Source organism: Malaya genurostris, chromosome 1 (assembly GCF_030247185.1).
Source record: "Malaya genurostris strain Urasoe2022 chromosome 1, Malgen_1.1, whole genome shotgun sequence".
In the NCBI taxonomy this organism is placed as follows: domain Eukaryota; kingdom Metazoa; phylum Arthropoda; class Insecta; order Diptera; family Culicidae; genus Malaya; species Malaya genurostris.
The window spans coordinates 63,178,092-63,198,738 of record NC_080570.1 but is presented as its reverse complement, the minus strand read 5'-3'; the positions used below and the strand labels follow the sequence as shown (position 1 = coordinate 63,198,738).

The 20,647-nt window shown below is 34.8% G+C and overlaps 1 protein-coding gene across 4 annotated transcripts in view; it reads left to right on the top strand.

The window, feature by feature from the left end:
* LOC131440264 (sterile alpha motif domain-containing protein 5) overlaps positions 1–20,647 on the top strand; it is a 657,981-nt gene that overhangs the window by 537,783 nt on the left and 99,551 nt on the right. The window contains exon 9 of one of the 4 annotated variants that reach the window (XR_009231365.1): positions 4,211–5,294. The exons of 2 other annotated variants lie outside the window; for them this stretch is intronic. The gene's annotated coding sequence lies outside the window, so the exon portion shown is untranslated. Of the gene's footprint in view, positions 1–4,207; positions 5,295–20,647 lie in introns of all 4 variants that reach the window. One more of the 4 variants, XR_009231364.1, reaches the window with a different exon arrangement.

Genomic DNA, 20,647 nt, shown 5'->3' with positions numbered 1-20,647 from the left:
AAGCATTTGAAGCATTTAAAGCATTTAAAGCATTTAAAGCATTTAAAGCATTTCAAGCATTTAAAGCATTTAAAGCATTTAAAGCATTTAAAGCATTTAAAGCATTTAAAGCATTTGAAGCATTTAAAGCATTTAAAGCATTTAAAGCATTTAAAGCATTTAAAGCATTTAAAGCATTTAAAGCATTTAAAGCATTTAAAGCATTTCAAGCATTTAAAGTATTCAAAGCATTTAAAGCATTTAAAGCATTTAAAGCATTTAAAGCATTTAAAGCATTTAAAGCATTTGAAGCATTTAAAGCATTTAAAGCATTTAAAGCATTTAAAGCATTTCAAGCATTTAAAGTATTTAAAGCATTTAAAGCATTTAAAGCATTTAAAGCATTTGAAGCATTTAAAGCATTTAAAGCATTTAAAGCATTTAAAGCATTTGAAGCATTTAAAGCATTTAAAGCATTTAAAGCATTTAAAGCATTTAAAGCATTTAAAGCATTTAAAGCATTTAAAGCATTTGAAGCATTTAAAGCATTTAAAGCATTTAAAGCATTTAAAGCATTTCAAGCATTTAAAGCATTTAAAGCATTTCAAGCATTTAAAGTATTCAAAGCATTTAAAGCATTTAAAGCATTTAAAGCATTTAAAGCATTTAAAGCATTTAAAGCATTTAAAGCATTTAAAGCATTTAAAGCATTTAAAGCATTTAAAGCATTTAAAGCATTTAAAGCATTTAAAGCATTTAAAGCATTTAAAGCATTTAAAGCATTTAAAGCATGTAAAGCATTTAAAGCATTTAAAGCATTTAAAGCATTTAAAGCATTTAAAGCATTTCAAGCATTTAAAGTATTTAAAGTATTGAAAGCATTTAAAGCATTTGAAGCATTTAAAGCATTTAAAGCATTTAAAGCATTTAAAGCATTTAAAGCATTTAAAGCATTTAAAGCATTTAAAACATTTAAAACATTTAAAGCATTTACAGCATTTCAAGCATTTAAAGTATTTAAAGTATTGAAAGCATTTAAAGCATTTGAAGCATTTAAAGCATTTAAAGCATTTAAAGCATTTAAAGCATTTAAAGCATTTAAAGCATTTAAAGCATTTAAAGCATTTAAAGCATTTAAAGCATTTGAAGCATTTAAAGCATTTAAAGCATTTAAAGCATTTAAAGCATTTAAAGCATTTCAAGCATTTAAAGTATTTAAAGTATTGAAAGCATTTAAAGCATTTGAAGCATTTAAAGCATTTAAAGCATTTAAAGCATTTAAAGCATTTAAAGCATTTAAAGCATTTAAAGCATTTAAAGCATTTAAAGCATTTAAAGCATTTAAAGCATTTAAAACATTTAAAACATTTAAAGCATTTAAAGCATTTCAAGCATTTAAAGTATTTAAAGTATTGAAAGCATTTAAAGCATTTGAAGCATTTAAAGCATTTAAAGCATTTAAAGCATTTAAAGCATTTAAAGCATTTAAAGCATTTAAAGCATTTAAAGCATTTAAAGCATTTAAAGCATTTAAAGCATTTAAAGCATTTAAAGCATTTAAAGCATTTAAAGCATTTAAAACATTTAAAACATTTAAAACATTTAAAGCATTTCAAGCATTTAAAGTATTTAAAGTATTGAAAGCATTTATAGCATTTGAAGCATTTAAAGCATTTAAAGCATTTAAAGCATTTAAAGCATTTAAAGCATTTAAAGCATTTAAAGCATTTAAAGCATTTAAAGCATTTAAAGCATTTAAAGCATTTAAAGCATTTAAAGCATTTAAAGCATTTGAAGCATTTAAAGCATTTAAAGCATTTAAAGCATTTAAAGCATTTCAAGCATTTCAAGCATTTAAAGTATTTAAAGCATTTAAAGCATTTAAAGCATTTAAAGCATTTGAAGCATTTAAAGCATTTAAAGCATTTAAAGCATTTAAAGCATTTAAAGCATTTAAAGCATTTAAAGCATTTAAAGCATTTAAAGCATTTGAAGCATTTAAAGCATTTAAAGCATTTAAAGCATTTACAGCATTTCAAGCATTTAAAGCATTTAAAGCATTTAAAGCATTTACAGCATTTCAAGCATTTAAAGCATTTAAAGCATTTAAAGCATTTAAAGCATTTAAAGCATTTAAAGCATTTAAAGCATTTAAAGCATTTAAAGCATTTAAAGCATTTAAAGCATTTAAAGCATTTAAAGCATTTAAAGCATTTAAAGCATTTAAAGCATTTAAAGCATTTAAAGCATTTAAAGCATTTAAAGCATTTAAAGCATTTAAAGCATTTAAAACATTTAAAACATTTAAAGCATTTAAAGCATTTCAAGCATTTAAAGTATTTAAAGTATTGAAAGCATTTAAAGCATTTGAAGCATTTAAAGCATTTAAAGCATTTAAAGCATTTAAAGCATTTAAAGCATTTAAAGCATTTAAAGCATTTAAAGCATTTAAAGCATTTAAAGCATTTAAAGCATTTGAAGCATTTAAAGCATTTAAAACATTTAAAACATTTAAAGCATTTAAAACATTTAAAACATTTAAAGCATTTAAAGCATTTCAAGCATTTAAAGTATTCAAAGTATTGAAAGCATTTAAAGCATTTGAAGCATTTAAAGCATTTAAAGCATTTAAAGCATTTAAAGCATTTAAAGCATTTCAAGCATTTAAAGTATTTAAAGTATTGAAAGCATTTAAAGCATTTGAAGCTTTTAAAGCATTTAAAGCATTTAAAGCATTTAAAGCATTTAAAGCATTTAAAGCATTTAAAGCATTTAAAACATTTAAAACATTTAAAGCATTTAGAGCATTTAAAGCATTTAAAGCATTTAGAGCATTTAAAGCATTTAAAGAATTTAAAGCATTAAAAGCATTTAAAACATTTAAAGCATTTAAAGCATTTAAAGTATTTATTGCATTTAAAGCATTTAAAGCATTTAAAGCATTTAAAGCATTTAAAGCATTAAAAGCATTTAAAACATTTAAAGCATTTAAAGCATTTGAAGTATTTAAAGCATTTAAAGCATTTAAAGCATTTAAAGCATTTGATGCATTTAAAGCATTTAAAGCATTTAAAGCATTTAAAACATTTAAAGCATTTAAAGCATTTGAAGTATTTAAAGCATTTAAAGCATTTAAAACATTTAAAGCATTTAAAGCATTTAAAGCATTTAAAACATTTAAAGCATTTAAAGCATTTGAAGTATTTAAAGCATTTAAAGCATTCAAAGCATTTAAAGCATTTAAAGCATTTGATGCATTTAAAGCATTTAAAGCATTTAAAGCATTTAAAGAATTTAAAGCATTTAAAGCATGTAAAGCACTTAAAGCATTTAAAGCATCCAAAGCATTTAAAGCATTTAAAGCATTTAAAGCATTCAAAGCATTTAAAGCATTTAAAGCATTTAAAGCATTTAAAGCATTTAAAGCATTTAAAGCATTTAAAGCATTTAAAGCATTTAAAGCATTTTAAGCATTTAAAGCATTTAAAGCATTTAAAGCATTTAAAGCATTTAAAGCATTTAAAGCATTTAAAGCATTTAAAGCATTTAAAGCATTTAAAGCATTTAAAGCATTTAAAGCATTTAAAGCATTTAAAGCATTTAAAGCATTTAAAGCATTTAAAGCATTTAAAGCATTTAAAGCATTTAAAGCATTTAAAGCATTCAAAGCATTCAAAGCATTTAAAGCATTTAAAGCATTTAAAGCATTTAAAGCATTTAAAGCATTTAAAGCATTTAAAGCATTTAAAGCATTTCGAAATTGCTTTAGTGTTGTTTTCTACGCCAAATCCTCAAATCTTTAAGTCTCCATTGGAGCATTATGCAGATCGCTGAAAATCTGTCTGCAGATTCTTGAAAACTTAACCTGGCATCACTGTTTTCGTCTTTGCTCCGTCTTAGTTGTAGTATGGCGAATAAGTATCTCAATTTTTAAAGCCAAAAACAAGCAAACACTTTAAAAAAGGAAAAAAATTACTGCAGAGTCAGACAGGAAAATGTCTCCGCAAGCCTCTATTACCTGTACTGCCCTACCGATTTTCCATCCAATTGCAATCATCAGTCCGCCATCTCTAGATCGAGCTTTTCCGAGAATTGAATCTTATCATTCCGTTCATTTTGTCCCATTTATTATTCCGTTCAGCAGACTGTTTTTTATGCAAGTAAGTAAGTCCACGTTTGTAATCCGATTTCTCCGAATTTTCCCTTCACCAACTGACCTGCCAAACAGCAGCAACGAAACTACTGCAACTCAGCATCCAACTCGCCATATTGGATCCGCAGCGAGCAGCTCTAAGAAGTAGCGAACACGAGCCGGAAGCAGCGTTTTGAGCGGTAGTTTGCAAACCACATAGAGATGCACCTTTTTCTTCACCCACCCACCATCATTTTCATTGCCAGTGAGTGTGTGTGTGCGCGCGCGAGAGTGCCTTTCCAGAGAATCTGGGTCGAACCAACTCTGTCAGCAGCCAACAAGTCTGAAATTCATGAACTGAGAAGAAAAAAATAACATAAGAATCACTGCCAGGGTGATAAACCTCTTGACTTTGAATATGTCAAAAACGAACATTGCCTCTGTTCTCTCAAGTTCTACACAAGTTGTTCGAATGTTTTTCTTTTGTACAACTACGCAATGGCCATCACATCGATCTTTCAGTCGGTTCGACATCCGGACAGTGCAATATATGTAAATAATAATGTTAGCAAACTAAGGAACGAAAACTAGCAGCAGTAAAAACAGTAACCTTCGTCTGTGTTCAAAGAGAGAGGGAGAGAGAAAAAATAAACCCTATCAGGTCGACACACTTTGGAATGCTACAGTTATCATCGAATCCGCACTCATATTTCAAAGTCAGCAAATGCCAGTTTTAGTGACCGGAACGACACAAAACACAGATTGTAAATATTGAAATTTGTTCTACTTCCTGCTCACTCGGTGCAACGCAAAAAAAGAAAAGAAAAACAAAATTCCTGTAGGTGACTCGTTCTCCGATGTCAGACAAGAAGCTACCTTCAAGGATAATAGTATTAGAGATTCAACGAAGGAAATCGAGAGGATTGTGTTCGGTTGGGTGCCTTGCTGAGAATGTTTCATTCACCGTACAACCGTCGGCCCCAGTCAGCTTCGTCAAACGGCGTCAGGCGGAACGACGATTGAAAAACGACAAAAGATTAAATCAAAGCAAGCTACGAAAGTTTTGTCGAAAGTTCAGCCAACCAGCAGCACTTTCAGAACGCATTGCCTGACAGTCCGAGCGTCCGACGCAAGAGAAGTGTGGCAGAGATGACATCACAATGGTGGTACCTAAGAGGATCAGGTATCTATCTATCGCATCCATCGAATGACGTCTAGTGCCTTTGTTGACGGCTTTTAGGCGAACGCCATGCATCCCGACTTGCCCTTTTTTCCCCCCACAGGCAATCCTGGAGTATGACTTGCGTAGCTAGAGCGTTTATTGATTGTATGGTTTTTCTTCTATTGTGTGACTCGCCCGATTAGATTGTTGATTGTTTGTTTGGAAGGTCCTGCCGGGTCCAAACGTTCGGTGCTGCACTGGAATGAGGGAATGAAAGTCGGAATTAGGAATTAGAAATGAATCATTCTTGAAATAGGAACGAGTACAAAATAGGTGCGAATCAAAATGTTTTACATGAGGATGTCAATTCAAAATCCGAAAAATAAAACCGTACAACTAGTGGTCAGGTTTTAAACACATACAGCTCGACTAATTTTGAACAGATATCCGATATTGTTGAACCTACTGCTATATTTATATACATTGGAAACCATGTATTTTTGGTAATTATTGGTAGAAACTTCAGTTGATAACAATCTCTATTTTTTCTTTTTATTTTGCAACCATTATCATGGCTTTTTCTAACAGAAACGCATACATAAGTTCACTTTGCAGTTCGCATAGCATAGACGCTATAATTTAAACCCCTCCACATAACCAGAATGTGCGGTGCGATTCGTTAACGCCTTGGATAAGGTTGCAGTGAAATCGGGCGTCATAAACGATGTTAGAAAAAGGTTTCAGTACACGTCAACTAGTGGACTATTTGTGGGTTAATTTTGTGCGCCGTTCACCTCGCACCCGAAGTAATCATTTTCATCGGAATTCTGCTGATTCCTTACATTCGAGAAAAATGTTAGATGGCTTCCATCATTCAAATTTCAAGTCCAAAAGATTTTTTAAGGTATATTTCGCATTTAAGATACAAATGAGTATACTAAAACTAAACTATGGCTGTCAAACTAAAACAAAATGGCTACCAAGGTACTCGAAACAAAAAATAGCAGTTATTTTGGCAGTAAATCTGTGGTCCTACGCCAACAGTTCGAAAAAAAATCGACATAGGGCTGTGCATTGTAGTTTTATTATTTTAATCGATATTTGTGAATTACAATCATGATTGCAAAGTTTGATAGTAGTTATTTTAATAATTATTCTACTCAAATACAGCGTTTGCAGCAGTTTGCACAAAATTCGTCTATACACAGATAAAAAATATTTTGTGATTTTACATTTATTTTCATGCACATATTTCAAGCAGGCGAGTGAATGGAAATTTACATTACAAAACGAAGCGGTTTGTAGATATACAGTCTTGTTCAATGAAAAACTAAATGAATTTTAATGTAATTTTACATCAATCATGGTTTTAAATCAGATTTTCGTTTCAACTGATGTCTATTTCATAGTACTATCGGTTTACATGTCGTGTAAGTTTCATCTTTTCTTTCTGTGTAGAGTATTGTTCGAATGATGTGAATTTTTGACTTCTGATCGATGCCTTTTATACAGCCTCACGGTATTTAATTCCCATCCTCTACCATAGGTTAATATAGTTTTTCAGGCTTCGAGAAGTAAAAGACCACAAAGTTGTCAACAAGAAAAAGCATACTACAACCGTGTTTTGTTTTCAGTATGACGCAAGAACTTTTCATAAGCAATCTAAATAAAGAGTATGAATTGTAGACTATGGTTTGAAAGCATTCAAAACTCCTTATTCTGGTAATTTTGGAACACTTTTCGTTCAAAAATATTTTGCTTGGGTTAATAATTTGATTCAATAATTAACGAGCGAAAAAAAGTCTTTAGCTAGATAAACTAAAAACATTGAAAAAATACACCCTGAATGTTCAGAAACGTCAATCACAGATTGTCAAAGTATTGTGTTAGCCTCGAATAAGATACTCAAGGTATGGGAAAATCAAATATAGTTTCGAATAAACGTCTAACCATGCAACGGTTTGAGATTTACAGTCGCAAGAAATCACTTGGTGAACGAATTCAGTTGTTCTTTGAGTGATTTTTAAATTGAGTGCAACCTACGCTTCAAACTTCGACGCATTTTTGGTGTTTGCATAAAAAACAATTTAGTGAATAAACAAATGTTTAACTCCATCTCCGGAGAAACCGATTGGACGAGCAAATAATTCAACGATTTATTAATTTTTTTAGTTTGACGTACAGCCGCCATGACTAAGCTCAGTTTTTGCAATGACTGAACGGAAATATATATTGGAGAAGCCAAGTGAAAGAAAAACTAACAGAAAAGATGAATTTTTGGAAAAAGATACGCTCAGAGATCAGTCCTGTCTCTGAGCGTATCTTTTTCCAAAAATTCATCTTTTCTGTTAGTTTTTCTTTCACTTGGCTTCTTCAATATATATTTCCGCTCAGTCATTGCAAAAACTGAAATAATTCAAATTGAAGTTTTCTAAAATGTTTGGTATGAACGCGCATTAAGGTAAAATTCAGTGCCATATTAAGACGCGCAAAATATGTTTGCTAGTTAAACCGGCATTAACTTTGGATGGTTGTAAATCACGGGTGTTTTTAATTAACTAATATGAGAGAGACACTAATATGAGAGCTGTATGGTGGATGCCCAATCAATTTGACATTTTGGACCAGTTCAGAAGGCGCTGTGTGAGAGCCAGAGCTGCTATATGTCACTATCAACTACACGCTTAGAAAAAGTTACTCAGAGTTTGAGTACTAGTTACTCATTTTCAAATGATACATGGAAACGTCATAAATTGAATAGTTACCATCAATAATAATGAGTAACTCTTACTCTAAATTTGATTTTAACGCAAAAACTCGTTTTTATGTTACTATTCGCAAGATCAGTCTAAAAGTTGTAATAACCATTTGTAGCAATAGGTTCTATTTTTTGTTAGTGAGATCGCGTATTTCAAGAGTGAGTCGCTTAACACAGACAGGTGTTGTGTTTGCAAAAACCACAATTGTTAGACTGTCCTCTTGGTTGTGCCATCGACGCAGTTATTGTGTCCAGAAGGGATCCGTACTGTGCTTCAGAATGGAAACAAATATGCTCAAGTGTGTCATTTATGAGGAACAAGTGTCTTCAAGCGATCGCCACTTGATATGATATCTTGAAGTTAGAAATCAATTGTAAACGGAGTAATAAATAAACACAGTATGATTATTTCATGTATTGCGTGTCAATTACTTAATATTGTAATACAATACAATTAGAAAAAAGGAGCAATTTTACGCAAATTTGGTATATGTGGAATAAAATTTCATTCAGAAATTAACTAATTACTCTATTTTTGGCACATGGGCAAATAAAGCATTACTCAGTAAATGAGTAGATTTTACCCAAAAATCGTTTCCAGTGGAAGAACTCAAATTTGAGTAACTAAATTAGAGTTGTTCTACTTTTTCTATAGATGAGTGGGATCTTACTCATTTTTGAGTAACTATTTTTAAGCGTGTAGCGACTTTGCACGATGAAGATTGGAAGCTTATGTCACTGGACTACTGCCAACCAGGCTTTACCAATCATCATATATTGAGTGTCTGAGAGCCGATCTGTCATAACATAAATTCTCAAAACATTAAAATATATTCATTTACACCAGTAAACTCTGAAGTCCGATGACTTTCTGCAAATAACAATGAACTTTATCGATTTATGTTTTTGTTCAGTACTGTCATTGATTTTTTTACTTCAAGAGGAAATAGGAGAATAAGAGAGAAACAAAAAAGTCGCTTGTCTTTGACTGAGTTTATTTCTATTTGGTCATAGAACTATCGAGTATCTAATTTGACAGACACTTTGACCGTACCGATTACAGTTGACGATGGTTTTTGTTAGTCCGTCAAGGTCATTTGACATGACTGACAATTTGCAATTCTGGTGAGAGCTCGCTTTGTCATGATGGAGGATGATTCGTCTTTTCTTGTTTGTTTTTCGAATTCATCCCAAGACCTCAGGCAAACAAATGGCTGTCCAGCGGCACAGTTGCCACATGACCCGTTCTTCCGAAAAAAAAACATTCACTTAATTTTTATCGCGACAACAGATATGGTTTAATGCATTAATCGCATCTAAACTAAATTATCTAGACATTGTCAGGATAGATTTTTGATCCATGCTTTTGAAGGCGAGATATTCAATGAACAAGTTGAAAGTTGCCGTTTTCAGCTATGCAACTCTTCCTTCAGAAAAAAGACTTTCCCGACCACTAAAGTCAAACAATCATTCTGAAATTTTCACAGAATAATCTAAACTAAATTTCTAAGAGATTGTCTGTTGGATTTTTTTTTATATTCGTCATCGTTTCTGAGAAAATCAGATTTGAAGCGTGAAAATAGCCCTTTAAAACGCTCCAAAAACACTGGCCTCAGCCCTTAATTGGTATGCTCTGATCTTGTGTCATGCAAGCTCGGAATTCCATGTTATGTCGTTTTCCCATGAGAAATTGACAACTACCCCTGGATAAATTTTGAGTGCTTAAGATTAATTTCTAATTTATAGAAGATGAACTCGATTGATAATGAGAAATAGTTTATCACTTCAACCGAAATCGCAAAATGGTAGAGAAACTTAACACTAAAAAACTGCTTGCATAAAAAACTTGAACACAAGCTTGGCGAAGAGAAGCTTAATTATCGAAATCGCAAGTATGTACAAAGATATTATTGCATATATTTGGGATAATGGTGTTATTTCGTCGGTCATAAAACAAATGCAAATCAAGACAAATGATGTTCGGTGTTGGTTCGGATCGATTGAACTTTTTGATTGTAGATCATTATAAATTTTGGTTGCCTTGTTCCACATCAACGGCTCGAACAACCCCATGGGGCTGATCCTTGTAGTTTTTTAACAACATTTGCGGGATCCAACGAGAACAAACCTTTTTTACGGCCAGGTGTTCATGCAATATTAAATGCCCGTGTGTGAAACTAATGCCCAAGCATGCTTCCATCTCACGGTATGTCACATGACGATCTTCACAGATAAAATTATTTTGTGAATTTACATCAATTTTCATGCATATATTTGGAGCAGGCAATTGGATGGAAAGTTGTTTCACATTTCTTAATTTTTCAATGTACTGTGAAAACAAAACTAAACGATTTTTGAAACATAAAGTATTGTTTATTGATCAATCAATGCATTCCTATTCAATTTTACATCAATCATGATTTTAAATCAGATTCTCGATTCAATTGATGTCTATTTAATGGCTCTATTGATTTATATGTCGTGTAAATTCCATTATTTTTTCTGTGTTATCAGTTCAAGCACAGCATCGATGGTTTCTGGCAAAATAACTGATTCAGGACGATCTTCACGAAATTCGTCGGCGACCGAACTACGACCACGATTGAAATAGAATGGTTTTTGATAGTGCTTCTACACCATACAAAGAACTAAGTTCATCGACAAACTCTTGTTGAGATAATTCAAGTCGAAAGTTGTGTAAAATAATCCAACAAAATCCTTCTCTTGAAATTTCCATTTTCTAGCCAAATTAATTTTTGTAGCTCACTGTAAACAACACAAACAGAACTTGTACATCAACACGTTCTGAGTACTTTTATGTTAAAAAAATGTCAAGCTTTATTTTGGTGTTGCCAGATTTTAGCTATTGACATTAGTGTCGCCAGTTCCCGAAATATAAGTAGCGGCCTACGTACGACGGCCAATTTAGACATTTAATTAAGGGCTGAGAACAGTACGTTTAAGGCGTACGATTTTGAATACGTTTCCGCTTCAAATTAAATTATCGAAAAAACCCACCTGACAGTGTCTTCGAAATTTAGTTGAGAATATTCTATATTCTATGAAATTTTCAGAATGATTTATTGAGGTTACCGCTTGTGTTGTGTTTTTTTTCTGGTTGAAGAACTGCTGAAAATTGGAATGACATACCTCTACTTGTTTATCGAATATCTCGATTTTGAAGGCTTTTGTCTTAAGTCTACCGTGACAAAGTCTAGATAATTTAGTTTACACGGATCAGCATTTTGGCGAAAAAATTAGTTGATTTTTTGATTTTAGTTAGTTATTTTTTGAGACAACTAAAAAAAGCTTACTTTTGCTAATTTTAATTTTGTTAATTCTCATTCCCTTAATAATAATAATATATTTGTTGACATGGCTGTTTTTTAGTTGAATTCACCAATTCAACGTGCTGTCATTTCTTAGATAAGGCACACTTCATTTCCATTTCCAACTAATTTTTCAGTTGAATTAGAGAAATAAAACGTTGTTTTCAACCAACAGAAATGGTTTCTGCAATTTGCAGCTATATGGCGCTCTGTCACCGAAAAAAACGTTAACACCGTAATGACTATTAGCCACTAGATGGCACACTACTGCCGAAAAGAATTTCAGTCGCGGTTGTCTTCTCTATATTGGCAGGTATCGTAACACATTCGAAAAACATCAAAACAATTTGCAAGCAGTTTCAACAAGGCTGTCCTTTTTAGCTTTTTAATGGATTGTTTGGCTTCTCATGAGTTTTTGGCTAATACATTTGGTCATAAAATCAATTTCATTTTTGTTTTCTTGGTGCTGTCCTTCAGTAATGATGGAGATAGATTAATAGAAACAAATTTTCTGATTTTAATAACAAAATTAGTTATCAATGAGAATTTCGTGTTGGATTGAAATATTGCTGGTTTGTGTCCAGGATATTCGTCAACTAAACACATTCTCTAAAAATAAGAGTTTTTTTCAGCAAAGTAAATTCTCATTTTTAACTAATTTTATAGTTATTTTGGGAATTCTGTTGTTAAAATAAACTAATTCAAAAACAGTAATACGAGGCGCAGAGCTAATTTCGGTCGTTCCGTGTAGATACGATTAGTACATAAAAAAATATGTTATCGCGATAAAAATAAAGTCTTACATTTTTCTGTGAAACACAGTCACTTTCAATGCGTCCGCCATTTTATTCACTTCAATTACCTGGTAGTGTTCGGAGAAAGAAGAGGCGAGGAGAGAACTAAAATCTACCCAACAAGGTTACTAAAAACACCGACGCAAAGAGAATTGAGGGAGCCAGGGAGGAAGTTTCAAAATTTTTACGCGACCCACTGTCCTTAGGCCTTATACATACTATGTTCACACCGGCTGAAAATAACATGTTTTAACGATAGTAATTTGAAGTTAAAACCGAACTGTTCACACTTACATTAAGTTATACGCATGACATATTGTTTGTTATTGAGTTTGTTTAGAAACAAACTACAAAAACGTCTACGTTGCAGAGATTGAGCACTTGTGAAAACGATAAATGTACTTTGATAACATCCGGAAAATAAGAAAAAAAGCCATGCTCTTTCTAGCGATAGATGGTGTTAGGCGTTGAAAGACTATAGAGATAGTAAGGAAAAACTGTTCAATTTCATTAGTCCTAGTATTGCAGTTTGATGAAAAAAAATGTACTATTAAAGATTCTGCAGCTTATTGTTGGTGTTTGGAACAATTATACTGTCACTAAAAAAATCATATTCACGTCGATACTTGAAGCCTGATCATGGAAACAACGATCCAGCCACGAAAATAAGTAACATGAGTCTAAAATTTTACTCAGCTATGATTCTTTTTACAGGACCTAATGTAAACTTTTAGGGGAAAAAAACAGCCAAGCTTCCCAGTTCAAACAAAATGCATCGTACAACCAACTGACCAACTTTGCAATATGCTGCGCTAAGTACCCTTCTTCAAAAAAAAGTTGAGGTTGCCCTTTACTGTTTGGGTTCCGGAATTCTCGTAGAATAGTTTGTAGTACTTCGGAATAGGAAAATTTACAGAGAAAAGATTGAAGATCACATTCCCGGTTTCAAGAAGCTCGGGTTTTCACGATGCCTCGGAGAAATTGGTAAGAATATTAAGTCAATTGTTACCATTTTTCCAATACTTCACTCAGAAAGTTTTCTTCTACGTATAAAAATGTCGAAGTTTAGTTTCGAAGGTTCAACAATAAATGACCAAATAGTCATGTCCCAATACAGAAAACAAGCATGATTATACCAGTTTCCAGTTTTGCTTTATTATAATTACATGGCTACTTTGATGGAAAACTGATTCGATAAAAGCTTGTCAATTGACGTAGTCGAAAAATGACGGAAAATGCTATCAGGGTTGTGCCAAATACAAATTATAATACGGAGTACTCCGACAAATTTTCAAGGACACATTTTGCATCGTGCGGTACATTGTCATGATACACTGTCAGAGTGACAATGTACTTCAACGAATTTCCTATAAAACTAGCAACACTGAAGGGTAAGAAAAAGTTCACTATAGTTACTGTTTATTTGGTTTTTTATCGTGACGACACAAATGAACAAGTATTCATCCTTGACAGTTTAGCGGTACTGTTTACAAACAAGCTTAAACAAAAATCGAAGAGCACATCTAAAACAATCATCTTTACACTTTGCAACTAGTCACTTTTATTTAATAAATATCAAAAACGACCCGTATTCGATCGTGAACAAATGTTTTAAAACTTTATTTAGGCGATACGGACCGTAAATGGTCTGATCCAATCTGTCAATAAACAAACAAAAGAAATGTCTGTTTACAAACAGTACTGCTAGACTGTCAAAAAGTGTTCATCCGATTGAGGTTAGCAGTGACGGTAAAAAACCTAATTATAGTGAAAAATATGTAAACAAATTACTTACATATTTTGATCTTTAGGAAAACTATGTAGCGAAATTTCGGACGACCCTGTTCGTGTGTCACATCCCTCTACTAAGCAACTTCTCACCATTTCGAAAGCTTCTCGGTTTATTAGCCTGCGATATTTAGACTGATTGTTGCAGTCTAATACAGCAACGATAAACAAACAAGTTTGTTTTGCACCGCTAAGACAAGACCTGACAACTGGTTTCTTATTCTTCCTTTCGAATCATCCTTTTCGTCATTTTCGCCCTGTGGAATAAATACCAACGTATCGGCTACAGTGTAGCCATACTTACAGATTTTTTTAATAACTATGCTAGGAAAAAAATATTACATTTATATTTTTTGACTTTAGATTTTTGATTTGAAATAAACATAAAACATGTTTTGGTGAATGCATTTCTTTATTATATATTAATGCTTAAACACAATTAATTGAGCTTTGATGACAAAACACGAAATATCTCATGTTGAACGAAAAATCGAATCCATCGTTGACGTATTACCGGATCTTTTGGAAACCGGAAAAAGTCAGGTTTGGATAGAAATTCTTAATGCGACCACAGTGTGGAACACAACAGTTCATTCTTATCGTAAAACTAAACACACTTTCGAGTTTACACTAATTTAACAAATCGTTTTTGGTTACACTTCAATTTACTAAAAAGAAAAACGGCTTGATGCCTATTTTAATTACACAGTCCTGCCACTATAAACATTTATTACCAATGAGATTGAAAAAAAAGTTAAACATTCTCCGAAAATTTTCATTTTCATTGCTGAGCTAAAATTATACATTTTAATAAATTTGTTTTCTGATTTTCTTTATACTTGGCATCATTGCTCGCGTACTCTGCAAAAGTTTTTTCTTTTCACAATGGGCAGGTGGCAATATCAAAATCAGCCAATCAGAAACTGGTCCATTTTGGAACAAAAGCAGCCCCCCCCCACCCCCCAGATGTCTGGTCTTGTCTTAGTTGCACCGTAGCAACTAGCAGAAAGCGTTGCCAGAAACGATCTCCTTTCACATTTTCACACTATCGCAACGAAAGGGAGATATTTGCTAGGCTTACTTGTTCATGCTGTGAACCAAACATTGGCGATTCGTTTGTATGGGACTTAGGGGTATTATTATTTGTATTTGGTTGTGCTTGATTGATCATTATATCCGGACCCTGTCACGACACCATCTAGATGATATCAAAATTGGAACTTCAAAATCAGCTGATTGCAACGTAAATGAACAATCAGTAATGTAATGCGTTTTACGGTTTACCATGTTTATTGCTCGAAAATTAAAAAAATTTCGGTCGATTCTCTCATAATAATAGGTCGGTTTACCTCAAAATACAGCAACCAGCGCACAGTGGGAAAATAAACCCAGGAAACCCATAAAGAAATCGGTAACCATGGAAAAAGGCAACAAACAAGAGTGTTTCTTATGTAAAAAAAAAATCCAAGAAATTCAATGGAATGATTTTTAATGGCCGCACGAATCGCCATCCTGCTCGTTTTACCCCAAATGCCCAGCAGTTTTAGGGTTTTCTGCACTGTAACTTGAAAAAAAAATCGACTGTGGTCTACTGAAATAGCTTGATTTTATGTAAAAATGTCTGAAGCATAGCTATAAGATAAGCTCGATTTAGTAAACCTCCAACAAGTTTTATCGAGATTTAAGGACGATTTACAATAAGATATCATGAAATGAAGAAATGGGGTAAAATAGCCACCAGCTCGAACAACCCCAGGGAGCTGATGTAGGTAGGTTTTCTCGTATTCTGGCCAGATACGTATTTTGTTTACTAATTACAGGAATTGGAATAATTCCGATACTGAAGAAACCTACAAGTAGTAGACTAAATGCGAATCTCTACAGAATACGAGATAAAAATAGGGAACAGCACTGTAAAATAAGCATAGTGTTGTTTATAGTCGAAGTAATTTCCGATTTTTTTTATTTTAATCATTTCTCTAGATTCGATTGATTACGAATTAGAGAAAAATATATTCGATTTTGACGATGATATTTGTCGAATTTTATGTCGTTTTCGTTTTTAAATTGCACTACACTGGTGTAGCGAAAGCTGCACTGAAACCGTTCGTTTTTACCAATTGCACTACACCAGTGCTACACTTTTTCTGCACCGATACCACTGGTGTAGCACTCATCAAAAGTTTGGTGTAGCTCTGTGCAATGGAATCGTGTATTGTAGTCAATGGTTACTGTTTATGTTTTCGTCATTTTTGTTCGTTTATTCATGCCTCAGTGTAGCACTGCACCGGTGTAGTGCAAATTAAAAACGAAAACGCCATTAGTTACGAAAGAGATCAAATTGTCACAAACAAGAAATAGTAATTATAGTCATAATACAAAGAAATAAAGCTTCAAGAGAGAAATATGATTAATTGAAATGTAACCCAAATTGAAAATTGATGGTTGGAACGTTAGATCACATAAACTGATACTGGAATAACCTACCAACCCGTAAACGGAAGAACAGAATAATCCCCTCAAACCTAGGCTGAATACCGAATTGCAAGTCAACCCTAAAATTACTCATCCGCTACAACGTTGTTTCACTGGATGCCGTCACGTCCCAAAGCCACTCGATATCTTCAGTAGATAGATTGTAACTAGGTAGATTGTTCTTTCAACACCTCCCTCACCTTCCACGTAATCTCCAGGAACTCCACGTCACCTTCGAATGCCGCCCACCCCCGACCCCCCCCCGTTTTTCCTGTTGTTTTTGTTCAGACTTGACTGTGTTGTGCTCTCTAGTTTATTAGAAATCGCAAGCCACCGTGACCCTCGTTAATGAAATTTATTAAATCCTCCCGCTCGTCTGTTTTTCTACTCCTACCCTGTACTTTGAGTGCCCCCTTTGTACTATCTACCACCCCCTTCACTCACCCATCACTGTGACTGCTCAAGACATTTTCGGCTCATCTCGTCATTATCGTAAATCCTGCTGTTTCTGCCGTGCCGTATCCGAAAGGATGCACCACTGCTGATGCGAATCCCATTCCGGTAGCCTGGTAGGTATGATGATGCGGAACTAGTGATGAAAAGCTGTTGATTTTCGGTTTTCCAGGGACAAAGCGACGGAATTTTGTAAATAATTAATTTTGCTTGCTCCTGTAATCCTTACTTGCGACTACGTCGTCACCGTTCAATACCAAAGCAACTTCAAAGCCTGCTGCCTTGAACTATAGACTAGACAATAGAGGAGTGATTTTCATCTCGGTGTAACGTTGAGCTATTGAGTTGTGAACCTTGTAGATGGTGATGCGGATAAGAAGGTTACGTCATGAATTACGTAACCGGTGCATGAACCACAGCCGGCCAGCCAGCCAGTGCTCGGAAACCAACGCAATTCACCGATCCTCACCCCCTTAGTTCCACAATCAGCTTATTTTTTATCAATACGCCCGCCGCCCCCCCAAACCTGTATGATTTTTCACTTTTGAGGAACGTAAGTTTTTTTATGCAGGTTTGATTCTCGGATAATGCTCGTTTTATGAGTTGATGTTGTGCCAGTAGATTAGAATTATCCGTATCGTAAAAGCACCGTACCATGGCTGCTGGAAGGATCACGTTTGTAGTAGAAAAAAACGGTTGAAACTTTTTGTTTGGTTATAGCGAAGGTAAGGTTAAAATGTTTAGGTGCTCTGTAATTTCGGGAGATTTATCCTGCGGGGTGGCGGTGAACTGAACGAGTTAGCGATGCTTTCACGGGAATGTATATTCCACTAAACATCATTAGAAACCCTTCCCTGCAGGATCCCATTTTTATTATACGTCTTTACTTATTACGACGATCGGGATTACAATGAGTTACCGAGGTTCCCTGAGGAGATTTCCCCCATTCCTATAAATAATCAAGTCTTCCGAATATTCCAATTTCGCGCCGGTACAACTTTTCCAATCTTTTCCGGCTTTCCCTGGGCTGCAAATATAAACGCGTCCATTTCCGTGCACTAAAAGTTAATTATCCCGAGCAAGCAGCAATAAATTCGGATGTCCCCTGTTTAAAAACTTACCTAGACCGAAGAAGAACGACACGGTTCTGGGGAGGGGGGCTTCGGATGCCAACTTATTTAATCATGTTTTGTGCAGAAATAGCCGGTATCGCTCTTGGGATTACAACGCAACCCACCACCACCACCACTGGCACCGGTAAATTATTTCACCGCGTCGCCTGGACCTGGTCGAATTACCACTTCGTTTGCGAGGTTATGCTGTCTCTTTTTGTGTGTGTGTTTTTTTTATTTTCCATAAATAATCCGTTCCCTCCGGGAGCGCTCAGAAGGAGCTTTTGCTCATTTAGAAGGAGGTCGAAAAAGGCCAAACCTTCGTCCGTCCCCGGAGAGAACCGCGCTCATCGTCGCCCGAGTGAAGTTTCGGTTCGGCCGAAGGAAAATTAAATCCATGAATTTGCACCTCCTTGCTTGAACTGAATTTAGAGTGACATTTTATGCTGCCTACAGCACGGAATAGCCCCAGAACACAAAATTGCAATATTTCTTCGTCGATGAATTCAATTTTTCGATAAAAAAGTGGATCTTCCTCCAACTTTGACCTGGGTCCATTTATGATTAAATTATAGACCAAACGACAATTCATGATTAAATCATAGACCAAAATGAACAAGTTTGACAATGACACGATTCACGCTTGATCTGTCAAAAACAGTGTTGCCAAAAAGATACCAGCAAAAATGATCCTTTATTATTAATATCAATTATAATTCCATGCGCTACTGAGTGTAGTCTAGTTTTCAGGTCTAGTGCTAGAACATTAATCCAAGCTCAAGCTCAAAATCCATGTCTTCGCTCAGCTACTGAATCCAGGTTCAAAATTCGGTCCAGGTCCAGAATTCAGCTCCCGTTTTCAGCAAAATTTTGGTTCAGAATTCAGGTCATAGTCTTTATCTCGATTCTAGGTCCAGAATTCAGCTCCAGATTCATATTCGAGGTCCAGAGCTCAGGACAAGAATCTATTTCCAAAATCTATCTCCAGAATTTGATTCCCAAAACCAGGTTCAGGCGCAGAATCCTGGCTCAGTAATCGGGTCCTGGTCAAGAATAGGTTCAGTTTTGCGATCCATAATTAGGTTCCAGAATCAAGATCCATAAACCAAACCCAGAATCAAGGTGGTCTATATCCAGAAAGCAAGTTCAGCATTCCTGTTCAAGTCCAAAGCTCTGTTCCAGTTGTGCAGGTGCAGAGTTCCGGGTCAAAATTCAATGCCCGGTTCAAGCTCCTCATCCTGAGTCCAGGTCCAGAATTTAATTCCAGAATCATAGTCCATATCCAGAGTTCAGGAGAAAAGTCTATTTCGATTCCCAAATCAAGACCCAGATGCAGAATTCAGAACCAGAAAGCATGTTCAGAATTCAGGTTTCGAAATCAAACTCTAGTCAAAAATCCAGGTCTACGTCTAGGTACAGAAGCTAGGTTCAAAATTCCGGTACAGGTCAAGAGTTCATATGCAGCTTTCAACAAAATGTAGAATTCAAGTCAAGGTCCTAATCCCGAATCTAGGTTCGGAATTTAGCTCCAGATTCATCGTCCAGGTCCAGGTCAGCTCAGGCCAAGAATCTAATTTCAAAATCTATCTCCAAAATTCTGAATCCATGTTCAGGTGCAGAATCCAGGTTCAGAAATCAGGTCCTAGTCAAGAATTTAGGTCCAGTTTTGCAGTCCCACCTATCTAGGTCCATAATCCAAATCTAGATGGGCTAATTCAGAAAACAAGGTTAGCATTCATGTTCAAATTCAAAACCCAGGTTCAAGCTCCTCATCCTGAGTCCAGGTCCAGAATTCGATTCCAGAATCATAGTCCAGGTCCAGAGTTCAGAACAAAAGTCTATATCTAAAACCTATCTCTATTCGATTCCCGAATTCAGGTCCAGATGCAGAATCCAGATACAGATAGCATGTTCAGAATTCAGGTTTAGAATTCAGACTCAAGCTCAAGACCCAAGTCTTCATCCAGGTGCAGAAGCCAGATTCAAAATTCCAGTCCAGGTCAAGAGTTCATATCAAATTTTCAGTAAAATCAAGATACAGGTCCAGGTCTTCATCCCAAAAGTATGTCCAGAACTCTGCTCCAGAAGGTCCAGAGCTGAAGTCAAGAAACCTATCTCCAGATTTTGGTTTCCGAAATCTATATCTAAGTGCAGAATCCAGGTCTAGATCGAGAATTTAGGTCCAAAATCCACATTCAGAATAGAGGTCAAAGTGTAGAAAAAAAAAACCAGGTCTAGAATCAAGCTACATATGCAGAATTCAGGTCCAGATCAGGCCAAAAATCCAGGTTTAGGTGCTCATCCTGAATCCATATCCAGAATTCAGGTTCATAATCCAGGTCCAGAATGTAGGTCTCGAATTCAGGTCTAGCTTACAGGTCTTGATGCAGAAGGCAGGTCCATAATTCAGCCTCACAATCCAGGTCCAAGTTCAAAACTCAGGTCCGAAATTCTAGTCCAGAACCTGAATATAGGAAAATAATATGTTTCCAGGTCTAGACGCAGAATCCAGATCAAAATCTCGGATTCAGGTTCAGTTTTTTCTCCAAAATCCACGTCCAGAATATAGGCCACGGTTCTAATACAGAATTCTGCTCTAGAATTCAGTTCTAGAATTGAGGTCCAGCTTCGGCTATGTTTCAGTATTCTGGTTCAGAAACCAGGT